Below are 17,546 nucleotides of genomic sequence, written 5' to 3'. Positions count from 1 at the left end.
TTCTGTTTAATATCGTTAGGTGGTGGTGATCACTTCATTATTCGGGGTTAACCTCAATTTTCAATTTGTATTCAAATTGAAATTGTTTTGTCATTGACTTGAGGGTATTTTTTTTGTTTTGCTTTGTTTTTTTTTCAAATTAAACAATATGGCAGTCAATAAATTTATTCAATTATAAACAAATATATTTTCAATTAAAAAATATTTAATAAATGCTTAAAAATTGCAAAAACCACTGCATCGTTAATATTTAATATTCAATATATTTAAAATTGTGTTAAATTTACAAAAAAACAAGCTTTTAATTTATTAATATTTCAAATATGTTATGAAATATAAACATTTATATTTTTAATTAGATAAATTTTATATTTTTAACAAATTAAAATTATGTCATTTTGAATGCACTAATAAGTATGTATGGAAAAGTCAATCCCTGACCTCATTTATTCGGTAGCTCTTATCAATTTTTTGGTATTCCCATTCCAAATATTGTTTTTTTGGGATAATATTTTAAATATTAAAATAATAAATTTATATTTATTCCTAAGGAAAAGTAATTCTTAACAAAATCATTTACAACAACCTTAATTAGATAGGTTTTTTTAAATATTTCAGACAAAAATGTCTTAATTCTAACTCATCCATGCAGAAATTACGCTTTCATCCAAATATTGTGTCACTACAATATAGAGTTCCTAATTCCCTGAACTTTTTCCAATCCCGGAAAATAATAAAAACCTATTTTCTTTCCCGGGAATTTTTTAATACTAAATTAAGCCAAAAGCTAGTAAAATTGTTCAACTAATCGGTCGAAGTTCAATAATATGAGGGTGGGTTATTAAGTCCGCGATGAAAGAGCAACAATAGGCATCTGTCAAAATTTGAACAATCTGTGTCATTTAGTTTGTATTTGACCGCCATTGATTGAGGAGAAATTGGAAAAAAGTTAATTTCGTCTGTTTAAATAGGGGCTAAGCATGATAAATACTATGAAAACTCTGCACCATTAATTTCAATGGTAAAAAAGTAGTTTACACGCAGAGAAAAACCATGGTTGTGGTAACCATAAAATAATAACAACATATTATGATCAGATTTAAGCTTGTAGTCCAAAACATATTATGATCATTATTAGTATCATTAAATACCATAATATGTTCTGAAATAATCAAATTATGATACAAATCAATCATAACATGTTCTGAAATAATCATATGATTTAAATCAATCATAATATCTTCCAAAGTAATCATATTTATGACCCATATTATGATGTATTATTTTTATAAATACAAAATTTTATTTTAATAGGTTTTAGTCTGCTTTTACACACAGCAAGTTTACTAGAAGCAAGTATCTTCGATGCCCTTTTAAACTTTTTCGTCTGTTTACACACAGCAAGTCTGTGTTCAATTTTGTATGTCAAAACCTAATAGACACCATAGTAAAAATGAAAAACAAAAGAAAATTGAAGAGACTTTGTTTCTTCTTGCCTCTCTCTCCTATAAACTCAGAATTGCTCAAGAAAACTTGCCCTGTGTAAAAGCAGACTTAGTTTCAAAGTACTAAATTCCCAATTAAAATATTATTGATAAATTCACTGAAATTTATTGTTATTCGCTCTAGGAAAGTTAAAGACAAGTTAAACTATAGAGCGAATGGGAATTACAGACACTTAAAATTTACTTGTAACAAAAATATGGTTGAAATTAAATTAAAATAACAATTATATGTTTACGACAACAATATATTGTTACAAAGAACATAGTATAGTTGTCGTAACCATGTCGAACCATGTTTGTTCTCTGCGTGTACTGAATTTCGCTGTGGTCGTACAAGATCGAAAGAAGCCGAACGTTCAGGACACCCTGTTGAGGTCTCTACACTCGAAACAATGGAACACAATCACTATATGTATCGACTGATCGGAGTTTGAAAGTGCAAGATAATGTGGAAGCATGTATCAGTGGAAGCAATGATCACTTGGGTATAAGAATGCTTTCCTCATGATGTGTGCAGATTTCATGGCATAAATCCATGAATTAGGCAACGAAATGTAACCTCTTCCGCCCTATTCTCCGGATTTAGCCCAGAGTGACTATTTCTTGTTTCCAAGCTTGATGAAATGTCATGACGGAAAAAGATTTTACTCCGACGATGAAATCGTCTCACAAAAAGTACCTATTTTGATGACCTCGACAAATCTTATTTTTTGAAAGGGATAACAAAACGTGTCAATATGTAGTGCAGACCATATTTCATGTCAAGGTAATGACATGACCATTAATAATAAAGAATATTAAATACGTTGCAACATGAAAGTATTTGCTAGAGTACGGCTGAATATTCGGATTATAAAATTGGCTTAATACCAGTATTTGGTCAACATTTGGCCGAATACAGAAACCGAAACTTTTATAATGAAAATACATAGATTGACAATTATGAATATTCTTGTGATTTTTTGAGGGGGACCTTGTATGGGGACTAAGGGACAAATGCTGCCCGATTTTCGACATACTTTAGCGTATAATTTCTGACTACTTAGAACTAATTTGTGCAAAATTGTATCTGGATTGCAGCATAATCAACATATTTATAACTACTCAGACAGTATTTCGGGGGAACATTTGTATGAGGGCAAGGTGAAATCGTGGGCCCGTATTGCCCATTTTCAATACCAAACAGACCTTATCAACATAGAGTATTTGTTGTTTGAGATGAAGATGATTTTTTTTTGATTTTACATGTTCACAATTTTTGTTCTTTATGACAAGGGCTACAACTTTGCTTCAGAGAATAAATCAAAATTCCGAACTGTTTGCAAGATATTAGCCTGAGAAAATTATCACAGAGAAAATGACACCGAGGCACCAAATCTTTGGGGCCCCATAAAAAAGTGCATGACTCTGGGCAAAACTGGGAGACACGAGTCTTTTTTGTTGTCTTTTATCATGTAGTGGTGTCCGTATATGGTCATATTTCCATGACTCAAAAAGTTACACACAGTGTTATTTTAAACTTTTTTGAAATTTCATTTTATTAATTACATTCATCGAAAACTATTTTCATTTATTTAAATGTATGTATTGGAAAAAGTTTTAAACCTTTTTTAAAAGTTCTACTTTAAAAAACAGTAGACTTTAACAAACATTAGCTTTATAATCATTGAGAAATAAGCATAGATCGGAAACCTGAAAAAAACTCAAAGCAAAAAAGGACACAAAATAATCACACCTACGAGTATTGTTTTCATATAGTTTTTTTTTAATAATACATTTTCATCACTTAAGTTTTTGACAACTGAGTTAGGTCTTTGACAGCAGAGTTACAGCCTTATGTATATTTCTCTATGCCTATAATTATTAAAAAACACTGTCTGAACACAAAAATTTACATTCAAAACAATAAAAAGAAAGTGAAATTATTTAATTAATTTTTTAGTATTTTTCTTTCTTCATTAAACATTACAAAATTATGCAATAATTGACACTAAACATTAAATATTTTTTAAAAAGTTAAATACATATAAACAGATCTATAGATGAAAAGGGAGTGTGTGTTTATTAAAACAACCCAGCAGTTAAGCAAGTAGTCAATGTATCCCTTATAGGCAGTAATTGTCACTAATGTCTGATCACTTAACTAACTCTAATTAATATATTTTATATCATTTGACACGTAAGTGCTATTTGTAATGCAGAGATAAATCAATTGGCTACTTTCTACATCCCAGGTAATCTAGCGTAAAGTCATTTGTCACTTATGTGTCTCTAAGTAATGTAGAGTGTAATCAATTTAAACGTTTATTTTGTACTGCTCTTTAGAAAGTACTTATTTTACCCATCAGAAGTAATCAATTGAAGGGTTGTCGGAGGAAGGTTTGTTTATAAGCAATCAGCGATTGGACTGTCTATTAGATGTCATTTTAACTGACAATTAGCTTTCGCTTGCACCCGTACATGTTAAAACAATTAGTTATATAGCTGATGAAGTATCCAATTAGGTAGCTAGTAAGGTTACTGGCTCTATGTAACCGGTATGTGAATCCAATGTGTTGACTTCTTTGGATCAGCTATCTGAAGGTATCACTGCAATCAAAAAGGTTCAATAACTAACCAAATAAAATATCTAGTCACTTAGCTAGTTATGTAACTAGTTCTCAACCTAAATGATAGATAACATCACCAGTTCGGGACAGTCTCCTAGAACTGCTGGGAAGTAAAACAAATAAAAACAACAACAAATACTCGTATTAAGAGTAAGGTGTATAAAATTTGTTGTTGTTTAGTAAACACTAGACAACAATTTGTAGCATTTTCACTGTTTGAAAAAAGAAAATAAAATAAAACAAAGTTTCAGTTAAAAAGTTGAGTTCAAAAAAAACATAAACAAAATATTCATTACATGTTTGGCAATCAACACCCGTATTTTGTTTATTTTTTCGAAAAAAAGTTTTATTTTTTTTTAATTTAATGTGTGTGCAGTAACTTAATATTAAAAGTTGAAACTTTTTTGTATCATTATCATGGGTGATGTTGTTTGTTTTGACCGTGTGAGTTAAGTTTTTTTATTTATCTGTTATTTTTAAAAAAAAAAAAAAATCAGTTGTGCGTTTTTAACTCATATTTGATGGCGAAAGTTGTTAACGAAGTGAAATGCGTTTTAAAAATGCAAAAAAAAACACTAAAATGTTCATCTTTATAATGAACAAGTTTTTTGAGTAAAAAAATTAAACATTTTTTAGATAAAAAAAAGTATTTAGATTTAAAATCATGATAGTTAATACATAGTTATATAATAAATAAACTCCAAAAATAAAAAAGAAATAATGTAAAGTTATCAAACAAAGTTGGCGTGTGATGATGATTCAACGGTTATAGAGACGAGTGTTGCCAATCAAATAAAGACGAGTGTTGCCAATCAATATACAATACACAGCTGCCATATTTTTATACCTTTCTCTATGAGTGGTAGGTGTATAAGTTTGTCATGCCGTTTGTAATTTACACATGTTTCATTTGTCATTCCCTAAAGTATATATGTAGGTATATTCTGGATCTTTATAGATAGCGGAGTCGATTTAGCCATGTCCATCTATCCGTCTGTATGTAGGGACCAGAAGTCCCTAAAAAATTTACAAACATTATTGATATCAATATATTGGCAATAGTCCCACTTACGCTGCTATTTAAAATCTACAAAATCGACCCACAAATGGCTGAAAAACAATATAAACCAAAAACAATCATCAAACATTTTCTATTAATTTCTAGCTAAATCAAGCCCAGGTGGCAAAATGTTGCCAACACATTTTGTACCTCATAATTTTCTTATAAATATTCAATATTACACATGAAATGTGTTCCCATTTTTCGTTCATAAACTTTGTTCACGTGAAAAAAATCTCCAACATGGGAAATTTTTAGATGGAATTTTGTAAACAATAAACAGCTGTTAGAACAAAATCAACTATTGTGAATGAAAAGTTCAGGAGAATATCACGATAGAGGGAAATGGATATTTCATGGGAACATAAATTTCACATGTTTTTCACGATAGGGGTAAATAAAAAAATACAAAAACTATGTATTTCATTAACACAAACGAACTTCAAAAACAATAACAAGGAAAGATGATTAAAAAGTAGTGCATTTTTAACACTTTGATAAAATTGAGGATACAGCATGTAGCATATTTTCAGGGTTTTAGGGCAACATTATTTGTAAAGAACACGTTATACGTTTACCAAACTATTTTTTTCAGAAAAGAACACAATGAAGAGTAAAGGCATAATAATGGCATGATTTAGCCAGAAAAGAAAACGCCATTAGTTAAAACAATTTACAATTTAATGAAAATAAGAAATGCATTACAACCTTAACCGAAAATCAACATTTAACATTAACCGGTTTACAAAAAACCAAAATTGCGAAGAAACTCCGATTAAACGGTTTATAAACACTCTAAAATATATCTAGGTGAAGTCTAGTGGTAGTTTAAAGTTACAATTTTGATTTTAAAGTTAATTTTTGTTAATAACACCATTTACGAATTACAAATATTATAAAGTTGTTAAATGTAATTACATTTTAAAATTATGTATTTTAATTTTTTGATTACTTTATAAATAAACTGTTGTACTAAATTTTATAATCGTTACTATGGATTTACTTAAAATTATCATTATTTTCAAGGATGTTTTTAAAAAAAGTTACAATAATTAAAGTTTAAAATAGTTCATTGTTTAATAAACAATGTTTATACAATAACTTAAGTGTAGGTATATTAAAAAAAACTGCATTGTGTTAACCACATTAAAGTTTGTTAGAGGTTTGTCTCTACAATAATTTCCGCAAAATGATTGTCTTAAAATAAATTATTTTGACATTAATTACAGTTGAAGGTTAACTACATGCCTCTACTTTGGTTAAATTTTAAATAAATATAACAAATACTTGAGTTTTAACCGAAAAGTTCCCATATTTTAAAACGAAAATCATACTTTAGACTTAGGCCGGGTAACTTATCAAAATTTTAAACATACAAAAAATATATTTAAACATTGATTAAGTCTTAATTATGTTTAAAATTTTGATAAGTTAACCGGCCTTAGAATATTAAAATTTTGTTTAATATTTGATATCGGCTTTTCCATTTAAATGGGACAAAATTTTTAGCTATATTTGAGCAAAAATATCTAATCACTTGCTTCATTGTTGTTGATCGACCATTTCGTTGAACATTAAAAAGAGTTTATGAATTGGTTACACCTCGATTTGTTTGACAAAAATTTGTTATCGTTTTTGTAATAGCTCCATTAGATTAAATAAAAGAGTCACCATGACTCGAAAGGAACTTTTGAGCAGCCCCTTAATTCAACATAACAAGGTAAGTTTACGAATGAAGCCTAAAATCATGTTAAGAATGTTCCCTGTAGCAAGCACCGCCGATAAACCACATTATACATGACTAGGGTTTTTAATTTCCCAACCTTTTTTGATTCCCGGGAATCGGGAAAATTTGTTTCTAAATTCCCGGGTAACCGGCTATTCCCGAAATATATAATAATACTGAAAATTAGGATATTATAGCAAAATTTCATATAAAAACTTAGTGTTATAATCATTATATAAAGAGCTTCGTATTAATTAATTAAATTTGAGTTAAATTCACTAAAATCTTAACGCGTAATTAAAAAATGTCAGCCTTTCATTCCATAAATCAATTTCCAGTATCTAGTTCTTTAGCTTCATTTAAATTTAATTAATTTTGCAGTTAACTAATAACAGAATTTATTCAAACTTTTAATGATTAAATTTTTGTTGATTCAAATCTACTACAAATTTAGTTAAAATGTTGTTTCTTCATTCAGTTTTATTCAGCTTTTAATAAAAAAGAACAAGTACTGTTGCTGTGTTTCCTTTCAAGGTCAAAATGAAAATACCAAATGGTGTGTCATCAAAAGTAGGAGCCTTTGTTCTACTAGAAGTTTCTGTAATAATTCGCACCGGCATTGAAGATTAGTAACCTTTATTTCTAGATCGTGCTGTTTTCCATATGTCATTTTAAATGTTCATTCGAAAAAGCCCAAATAAATAATAGTAATAATCGGTCTATTATTGCCGAGATATAAATGAAAAACTGTAAAAAAAAACTTTTCACATTTTGTTTGTGAGTTCTAAAATGTTTTCTTTGTAGTTTTGTCAGTTTTTAATTCCCGGGAATCCCGACTAAAAATCCCGGGATTCGGGTAGTGAAAAATTTGCAAAATTCCCGGGAATTCCCGGGATAAAAACCCTATACATGACCCTAATGGCACTGAACCAAAGACTCGTCACAGCATTACCCAGAGAGAACTGATATTCATAAGAGATGGCCAAACAATTCGTTCAAAGAGAGACTTTCAATGTAATTTTATTGTGCCTCCCTAGATCGTTCAGAGTTATAAAACAGTCCATGATAACACTTGACCATAATTTATACGATAATAAGGCCCTGAGTGGAGCCTGATTATCCTACATCACAAGAATCTCTAGAGAAAATTAAGATGACGTAAATTTCCGTTCGAAATATTGAGTAATATTTATCGTTATGTGAAGGATTATCTATTATTCGAGTGATTTATTAATATTTAAAATATCATCGATTAATCGAACGAATAACGAGTAAAAACCAAAACATTTTTAATAATTTGTTTCTTAACAATGAAAAAAAAATACAAAAATAATACTAAAATCCGTAGTTTTTATTCCGATAGATTTCTTTAAATAATTACAAAGAAATATCAATTACACTTTGAAAACTGAAAGTGGATTGATTTCGAAAGAAATGTTTGTTTAACCTTTTCTGAAGAAGCAAAATAGGGAATTAATTCCACTTTCGATTGTTGATCGACAAATTTTTTATTCTAGATTGAAAAATGTTATCCATTCGAATAAAAAATAAATATTTTTCCCTCGATTAAACCAACTTTAGATTTAACTCAGCTTATAGAGGTTTACAAAAAATGTATATAAAGTTCCACTTACACTGTGTGTAATTTTTTGAGTCATGGAAATATAACCATATACGGACACCACTACGTGATAAAAGACCCTGTTTTGACCAAAGTCATGCACTTTTTTATGGGCCCCCAAAGATTTGGGTTCTCGGTATCATTTTTGCAAAAAAGTGATAATTTTCTCAGGCTCATATCTTGCAAACAGTTCCGAATTTTGATTTACTCTCTGAGATAAAGTTGTAGTCCTTGTCGTAATGTACTCCTCAATATGTACACTTTTTCTTTTGAAATTTTGTAAAAATAAACGAAATAGGATAAAGTAAAATTCTTACAAAATTTCAAATCTTCTATATAAATAAAAATCAAATGTCGCTGAACCGATTTGAACAATTTAGTTTTTAAATGTTCCTCATAGTCCAATTTTTCTAATAAAAACTTCAATTTGAATAACAAACTATAAATATGTTTTAAATGTTTCCCTGTTAAAGAAATATTTATTTTACCACTTCCCTTTTGCCATATATTCACACACTCTTTTTTCTTTCACTTTAAAAACAGAATCATTCATTGTTCATTTAAAAACTTTTTTTTTGGAAATTTCATAATATTTAATTATTTCCTTTAAGTTGAAAAAAAAAATAAGTAAATTCCTTCACAAAAATATTGAATAAAAGTTAAAATGGTTTAAAAACCTGTGCGTGACTCTTAAACTTTAAATACCAAAATTCGAAACAAGAAGTAGGAAAGTGATTTTATTCCATACATTTTTAAACAATAGAAAAAAATGTTAATTAAATATTTGAAAAGTATTTCCTTGTATCAAAAATAAAAATTCAAATATTTTTGTTTAATTTACATTAATTTTAGAAAACAATAGTTAAAGTTAAATTTTATTATTATTATTATTGCTAAGCGTTTTAGTTTTCCACTAAAAAAATTAAAAAAAGAAACGTTTTTTTTTATTTTTGTGAAAGTGTTAAAAGAAAATCAGTTTTTATTTTTATTTTTGCTTAAAAGCAGGCGAAACTTTACAAGTTTCCATGCAAAAACTAAAAACTACTATAACATGCGTGTAAAAACATCATGAAAAATATTAAATTTCTTCTTTTTTTTTATTTAATTTTTGTATGGTCAATGAGTGACCGAACCAATGAATGAATGACCACTTTATCACTATGTTCGGCCTGCAGACCAGATCATCATCACTAGTGAGATTTGAAAACAACTTTAGTTTTTTTTTTATTTCAATTTTAACCATAAAGTAATAAAAAATGTAATGACACTTTATATTTTTATTTTTAATTTTTTGTATTTTTCATTAAAACATGAATTTCAACTTGTTTTTTTTTCTTTTGTTTTACTCCATGTTCATTATTTGGGGAATTTCAAAAATTTCTTTTGCCATGACTAAACCACTTGTAGTGAATACATGTTTGTGGCTTGTGTGGTCATATGAATTTGTGGAAAAAAATTTAATTATTTATGAAAATGTTAAATAGTAAATATGTATGTATGTATTTTATTACAATTTCACTGGTGAATTTTAAATGTAAAAACAATTTGAAATAATTTATGTTTGTTTAATTTAAAATTGAAAAAAAAATGTAATTTTTACAGAAAAAAAGAAAATTTTTGTGTTTTTAAAATGATGACTTTAATAGAAAACAATTTTTTTTTAAAGTTATTAGAAGTTAAGGTAAAATAAATCGATTTTTTAATTCAAAACCGAAGTACATATTGAAATTTTTGTATGTATGTATATTTGTAACTGAATTTTGAAACATTTCTCGTAGCCCGAATAGGCTGAAATTTGGTATTCATGCAATGGCCATGGAATATTATGGTGACCATCTATCACCTCTATAGGTTAATCTTATATTTTCAAATTTCGAACATAAAATTTAAAAAAAATCTAAATTTTCGTGAATTTCTCAATTTCTTAAGAAATTATAATTTTAGTATGATTCTATCACTTTTTCCCACTTTTTTTTAAATTTCGGAACAAAAATTTAAATGTCAATTTTAAATGTTCGAAAATTCGAATTTATGTTAGAAAATCCTACCATTGCTCCGGGTTAACATTCTATCTTCTCAAAAATCAAGTCTAATTTCTTTCTTCAATCTATTCAATTATGTCACATAGTTTTTGCCAGTTATCAAGTGTATGTATGTATGTACACTTTTCGAAATTTAATACTGTTTTGTCTCGTTTATATGCTCGTGATGATGCTAGATTTTGTTGAAACAACTCTAAAGCACACTTATCTTGATAGGATTAGGATGTTCTACTTTTAAATTACAATGTTGGAATTTTTAATACGAATTTTAATCAATAATGAACTCGTGATTTAAAAGAAACCTCAGAATTGAATTTTTTGGAATTCTAAAAAGTCGACTTTTCGACTTTTTAAAATTTTTCAGTAGTCGACTTATCGACTATTTTCCATTTTTTAAGGGCTGTTCCGAATCTTATATACCATTCACCAAATTATACTTCAAAATACAAATTTTAAATATTTTTAGGTAAACAAAAAAATTTTTTTTTTCAAAGTTGTTTTTTTAATTTTTTGTAAAAAAAATTTTTTCGTAATATTTAAAATTTTTTTTTTATTTAAAAATTTTCTTAAATTTTAAAAAAATATTTTTGTTTTTTTAAATTTTTTTTGTGAAAAAAAATTCGGGTTAAAAAATATTTTTTCCGATTTTGACCCATTGTAGGTCCAACTTACTATAGTCTTATATACGTCGTTGCAAAGGTCTTTGAAATATCCAGATATAGGTCGAAAATCGAGGTTGTTCTGGTTTTTTCCTCATATCTCAGCCGTTTGTGGACCGATTTTGCTGATTTTAAATAGGAAACTTCTCGAAAGCATGTCTGACAGAATTATTGAAGATTCGGATCCCGAAGATATCTGGGGTCTTCAGAAAATTGATTTCAACAGACAGACAGACTTACGGACATGGCTTAATCGATTCCGCTATCTATAAGGATCCAGAATAATTATATTTATTATATTGTGGAAATTACAAACGGAATGACAAACTTATATATACCCTTCTCTCGAAGGTGAAGAGTATAAAAATATGTGTTCTATATTTATTGAGTAGCAAAACGCATTTCACACTATTCTTCAAAAATTTCTAGGTCTACCGTATTTGCCCGTAGGACAGTCATTATACTAAACTAAATTTTACCCATTTCTGATCAACAGAGAATAATTGTGGACAATTGGGTCCTTCCCTCTAGGCCTTATCGTGCCTACAACAGATGGACGGCTATAGCTAAATTGTCTTAGAATTTTATAAAGACCAGAATAAAATGCAAAATAACAACATTTAAACAATTTTGAAAGTTATGGGCAAAAAACTTAATTTCTACAATTTGATATCACAGTGCAACACGAAAAAATATCACCATATACGGACACCACTACGTGATAAAAGACCAAAAAAAATGACCCGTGTCTCCCAGTTTTCATGCACTTTTTTATATGGCCACGGTGTCACTCGGTGTCAGTGTCAAGATCAATAAATTATTGAAATTTTAAAAGAAAAATGATTTTGCTTATTTACTTAGTGTAGGGTATTATATGGTTGGGCTTGACCGACCATACATTCTTACTTCTTTTTATTATTTTTGTAATAGATAGCACAATATGTTGTATCTCAATGTTGAAGTAAAGAAAAAACTAATGAAATTAAAAAAATTTCGGGAAATTTTTCACTTTTGTGGCTACCTAAGTGGTGTTAAGAATAATTCCTAGGAAGTTCGTATGTTCTAGAAAGTTGTTTATTGAGAGCTTAGGTATATTTTTGTAGTTAATTGTTTCCTTAAAGTTTCAACGGTTTGGTAATTATGGACCTGAACAGGGCAAAAAAGGTAAAAAAAACGATTTTTTAAAATTTTTGCGATTTTGATATTGAATATCAAGTGTCCATGTTCACGGCTTTTATTCTTTATGACAAGTGCTACAACTTTGCCTCAGAGAGTACATCAAAATTCCGAACGGTTTGCAAGATATGAGCCTGAGAAAATTAACACTTTTTTCCATATGGTCCGTATATGGTTATATTTCCATGACTTAAAAAATTACACACAGTGTATTTAAACGGAATGACAAAGACATTTGAGGCCATCAGCGCAAAAGTGGTGTAACCCACAATATTTTTTTTGGTTGCTGTTCTTTGTAAGTTATTATAAATATATATTTTGCAATTTATATGACAATATATAATTTTGTGGGTTTACGATCAATATTTTGATGTGTTACAAACGCTACAAAACATTAAATGATAAAGATTGTATCCAAATTATTGATTCCTCTACTGCCCACTGTTGTTGATATTAATTTATATAAAAATTTTGACCAATAGAACAAAAAAATTAACACTAAATAGTAATTTAGTTGCACAGATTTTTTGTGAATGAACATTAAGAAGTAAAAAACCAAGAACAACTTTCGTAAGTTTTAAAACTAAATAATTGGAAATAAATAATGAATATTGATAAATATTTTAAATATCTTCAATTAATTGCATTTAAAATTTATTAAAAAATTTCCCACTGTATTGCCTTTCACTGTAATTGAGGTATGACAAATATGCTCTTTTATGGTGACGTTTTAATAAAACCAGAAAAAAAATCAAAGTAAAATGTTGCTTTCAAAAATAATCTCGCAATAAAATTATAAATGATCTAATTGTTTTTTGAACAAGTATATTTTTTTCAATTTACCGCGCTTCTAAACTTCAGACACATGGGAATGAATCGAATACACCTACTGCTAATTAACCATGTCTACTGTCATTTTAAATGCCAATAGATTTTTTCAGAATTAATTACAAAAAAATATGTTTAATTAAAAAACCATGAAACACGACAATTTATTTATATTTTTTTTACATTTTCTAATTGACAACTTAAGTTTAGTCATCTTAATGTAGAAAATCAAATCAAATATACAATAAATTTTATTCGCCATAAATATAAAATAAAACAAAACGGAAATCAATAACTATTGAGTCTTGACTTGAATTCACACAGCGAGATACTAAAAGAACTTTTATTTAAGAGCAGTCTAGAATAAAATTATAAATCAAATTATATTACACAAAATGAAATCACAGACAGTTGGTACCGGCAGACATCATTCAAGTGATGATAATCCATATTTCAAGGTTGACTTCCTTATAGAGCAATTAAAAGTTTGTTTTTAAAGAAAACAAGATTATTTATTTTTTATTAAAAAAAAAATAAAATTGAAACTTTATTAAGTATTTGTTGAAAAAAATCCACAGTTTGTTTACTTTTCTTTGTCCATTGAGAGTCAATACAGTGATCAATGACTTGTTGATTTCTATTTATTTTTTGTTTGCACACAAACAAAAATTAAAGAAAAGTTTATTAAACCTATTACTTGAAAATGTTTTCTAAATTATATAAATTTACTTAGTCACCAAACAACTTACAAAAAGTTAACAACTAAATAAAACTGAAAGTGTTTAATTTTAAGCGGATTTAAGAAATATTTTTTTTAAATAAAAACTGGCTTTTGAAACCCAAATATTTGTGTTATTTTGTAATAAATAATTCACCTAATTTTTTTAATGAAAAAAAAAATAAGACAATTTTCCGCTTTATGATTAAGAGTTATGTTGTAATCATTTTGCATTGCAAAATGTAATTTTTCTTGAAATATGTATTTTTAAATTGTCATTTCTTTTATGGGCTTTTAACACATTTGATGGATAAAATTAATTATGTTTAATAATCAAATTTAAATCGTGGTTGCCAGTTTGTTTTAAATGGTATTAATATTATTGTAAATTATTACTAAAGTCATGATTTTAAAAAGTTAATTGGATTTAAATAATTTAAATTATAAGCAATCAAAAGCGTAATTAAACATTAGACATCGCAATTTAAACAATTCCTTAATATTTTATTGGCGTTATCCTCTTATTGGAGAATTAAGGTAATGAGAATATTACATAATATTTGAGAGCAGTGGTCGGCACTCATAAAAGAAATAATTTGATTTGTTTTCAATATCATTATTTAAACTGCAAATCTGTAAATTAATATTAAATATTCAACTGGTTAACGAGTTAATGTCGTCCGATTTTGGTAGAGTATTCTGTACTCACACGGAAAATTAAGATTCTATAAGCGTAACTTGAGTCTAATCAAAAAATTACTTCTTGTTACAAAACCATTAGTCAATTCACAAGGGCTCCTATGATGTCATATTGTCGTAATATCCTAATATTTCACAATGGTTAAAAAATGTTGTTATTGCAGTGTTTATTGTGTAATCGTAACCAACCAGCAGAGACCTGCGCCGAACGCTTAAGAGTCGGTTAAGCCGAGCCAACTAGTCGCGAAATATTAGGACATTATGGCAATATGACATGATAGGAGACCTTGTGAATTGACCAAATATGTTGTGACAATGGTCATAGTTCCATTAAATTTTGTTGCAAAAACTGTTAAAATCAATGGTTTTTCATAGTAAGTTATTTCAGTACCAACACAATTTCATTGTGTCTACTTTTGCCAATCAAATGGTTCAGACTTCACACCACAACTGTTTCCTCTATTCAAACTTGAACGAAATTTAGAGTTTTATAAATTTCGAATATGTACATATATATCTATTTACTGTCATTAATCATTAATATCCTTTTAGGTTCTCTAAGTGTAAATTTTTCAAATAATTTGCTTACCTTTTAGATTATTTTACTGAAGTGTCGTATTGAAGCAAAAGAAATGAAGACACAAAAAGGTTGAAAATACAAAGATGTTGTTGGAAACAAAAAGTAAAATAAAAAAATCAGTTATCCAAGCGTTATTTGAAACTCTGCAAGCTTATTTACACCAAATTTTTACTTTTTTTTGGAGACACTCACAAATAAAAAAAATTTGCTATTTTTGTCAACACAAAACACGCACGAAATTCACTTCAAAAAGGTGCAAAATGATACCGAACACAATCAAAAAAAAAACAAAACCCAAAAACGAATTATGTTAATTTAGGCATAAATTGTAAATTCAATTTTATTTTTATTATTTTTTTAAAAATTTTGTAACTGGTACCACAGTATGTATTTAAGAATGTATTAAAATAATCCAAAATATTCTTTCGAATTATAACGGTTATTCAAATTAACACTTGTTTTTGTTGTTATATTCTTTGTTGTAATTATTATTGTTGCTGTTGATGAGTAAATAATGAATCGTTTGATTTTAAATATTCAGTTTCAAATCGTTACAGGTTTTTTTTTCAAACAAGTCGTTTTTTGTTATTATATTTATGTATTTTTTTAAATCGTGGCTATTTATCGTAATTGTATTAGTTTACCAAGAATTGCTTATGATTCACTCTTTATTTTTATAAACCGAATTTTCTATTTATTTTTTTAATTTGTTTAATATTTTCTTTAATATTTTATTCTTGATTTCATATGATTTTTTTTAGAAAGTGGGTTAATTTGTTTAGTACACAAATTTATTTTTTTTATTTAGATTTTTTTTGTTCAGTTAGTTATTGATATTTATTTTTTGTTAAATTCTCTTGTTTCTTGTGCATAAATTTTTGTTTTAGTAACAAATTAGTTTTTTTTTAAACTTTCAATCACAAGTTATTCGTTTTAAAATTCTAAATAAATTTATTCAACCACCTTTTTATTTGTAAACAGATTTTTTATTTTTTTATGTTAAAGAAATTCACTGATCTTTCATTTATTTATTAACAAAGCAGTGACAAAAAAGAAAGAAACAACTTTTTCTTTTTTTTTGGGGAGATGTCTGTTTTACTGGTTTTATAAAATTCAAAAATTTAACGATCATTCGAAATTTCTTTAAAAAAAATTTAGCGGTTTCTTTATTATTTGGATTTTTCTCCGTTTTTGACGTTTAAACTCCACAACTTTATGCTCACAACTGATCGTTCGTATGTTCGCCACTTACAGCAAAGACGTTTGCACTGACTGGCACACAACACACACAATTTTTATCCACTTGGAGTAAAATAAATAAAAAAAAATACAATACGTAAAAAAAGAAGAAGAGAAAAACACCTAGTAAGCACACAAAACGTGTTTGTGGCCCCAAAAATAATGATCCACTTCACCTTATATGAAGAAATCTCAGAGAAAGAGAAAAAAAGTATTTAGCTAATGCTCTTTAAGAGCAGGAAGTGTAGTCAATAATAAAATGTATTATAAAACGCCAAACATGGTTGGTGGTTTAAATTTATGAAGCCTATAGAGAGAAAGAGATACAAGTACTCCTTATAAATTGCCATTGTGTGCCCTGATTTTAATTTTATATCTTTACATCCAGAACAACCCAGCGATAACCTTCATTACCAAGTAATGGCTTTAAATTTTAATAAAAATCGGAGAAAACTGTTCCATGCCTTTGGAAAAAAACACAACTATTTATGCGTAACTTATTCTTAACTAAATTAAAATTATATTGATTATTTGTATGACACATTATAGTTATTTTATTATAATAATCCAGCGATGCTATGGTATGTAAAGTGTGTTTTTTAAGCCCGATAGAACTTACGAAAGGGTTAACTGTCAAATGGACTGTCATACTGCGATCACTTTTTTACATTTATGATTAGTATACTCTTCAATCCATCATGAAGTGATTGACTCTTGAACAACGTTACCAAATTATCTGAATTTACCTTGGACATCACCGCAAAGTAGAGGGTGTGGTATAAGGTGACAAATATTAAAATGAGAGCATTTTATTGGGATTTTATTTTGGGCAGGCATTTATAAATCAAACGATGAAGATACAGATGTATTTTGGAGTACGGAAGCAGTCTGTTATTACCGTAATGCCGAAATATCGTTTCAGGGAAATTTTGCGGTTCATTCGGTTTGATAATGAGCATACTAGAGCTGCTCGACTGGTTAACGTAAGGGCGCTCCAATTTCTGCATTATGGGCTCTAACGAACAACGGTACTATCAACCATCGGGAGAAATAACAGTTGAAGAACAACACTCTCTCCAAAAAC

At 27.8% G+C, this 17,546-nt stretch overlaps 1 protein-coding gene across 1 annotated transcript in view; it reads right to left on the bottom strand.

Annotated features, from left to right (window-relative positions):
- The window catches only part of LOC135963353 (serine-rich adhesin for platelets), a 203,328-nt gene extending 187,410 nt beyond the window's left edge, over positions 1-15,918 (bottom strand). The window contains exon 1 of the mRNA XM_065515167.1: positions 15,233-15,918. The gene's annotated coding sequence lies outside the window, so the exon portion shown is untranslated. The remainder of the gene's footprint in view (positions 1-15,232) is intronic.
- Positions 15,919-17,546: the final 1,628 nt, after the last annotated feature.

Source organism: Calliphora vicina, chromosome 1 (genome assembly GCF_958450345.1).
Source record: "Calliphora vicina chromosome 1, idCalVici1.1, whole genome shotgun sequence".
NCBI lineage: Eukaryota > Metazoa > Arthropoda > Insecta > Diptera > Calliphoridae > Calliphora > Calliphora vicina.
This window is presented reverse-complemented; position numbering and strand designations above follow the sequence as displayed.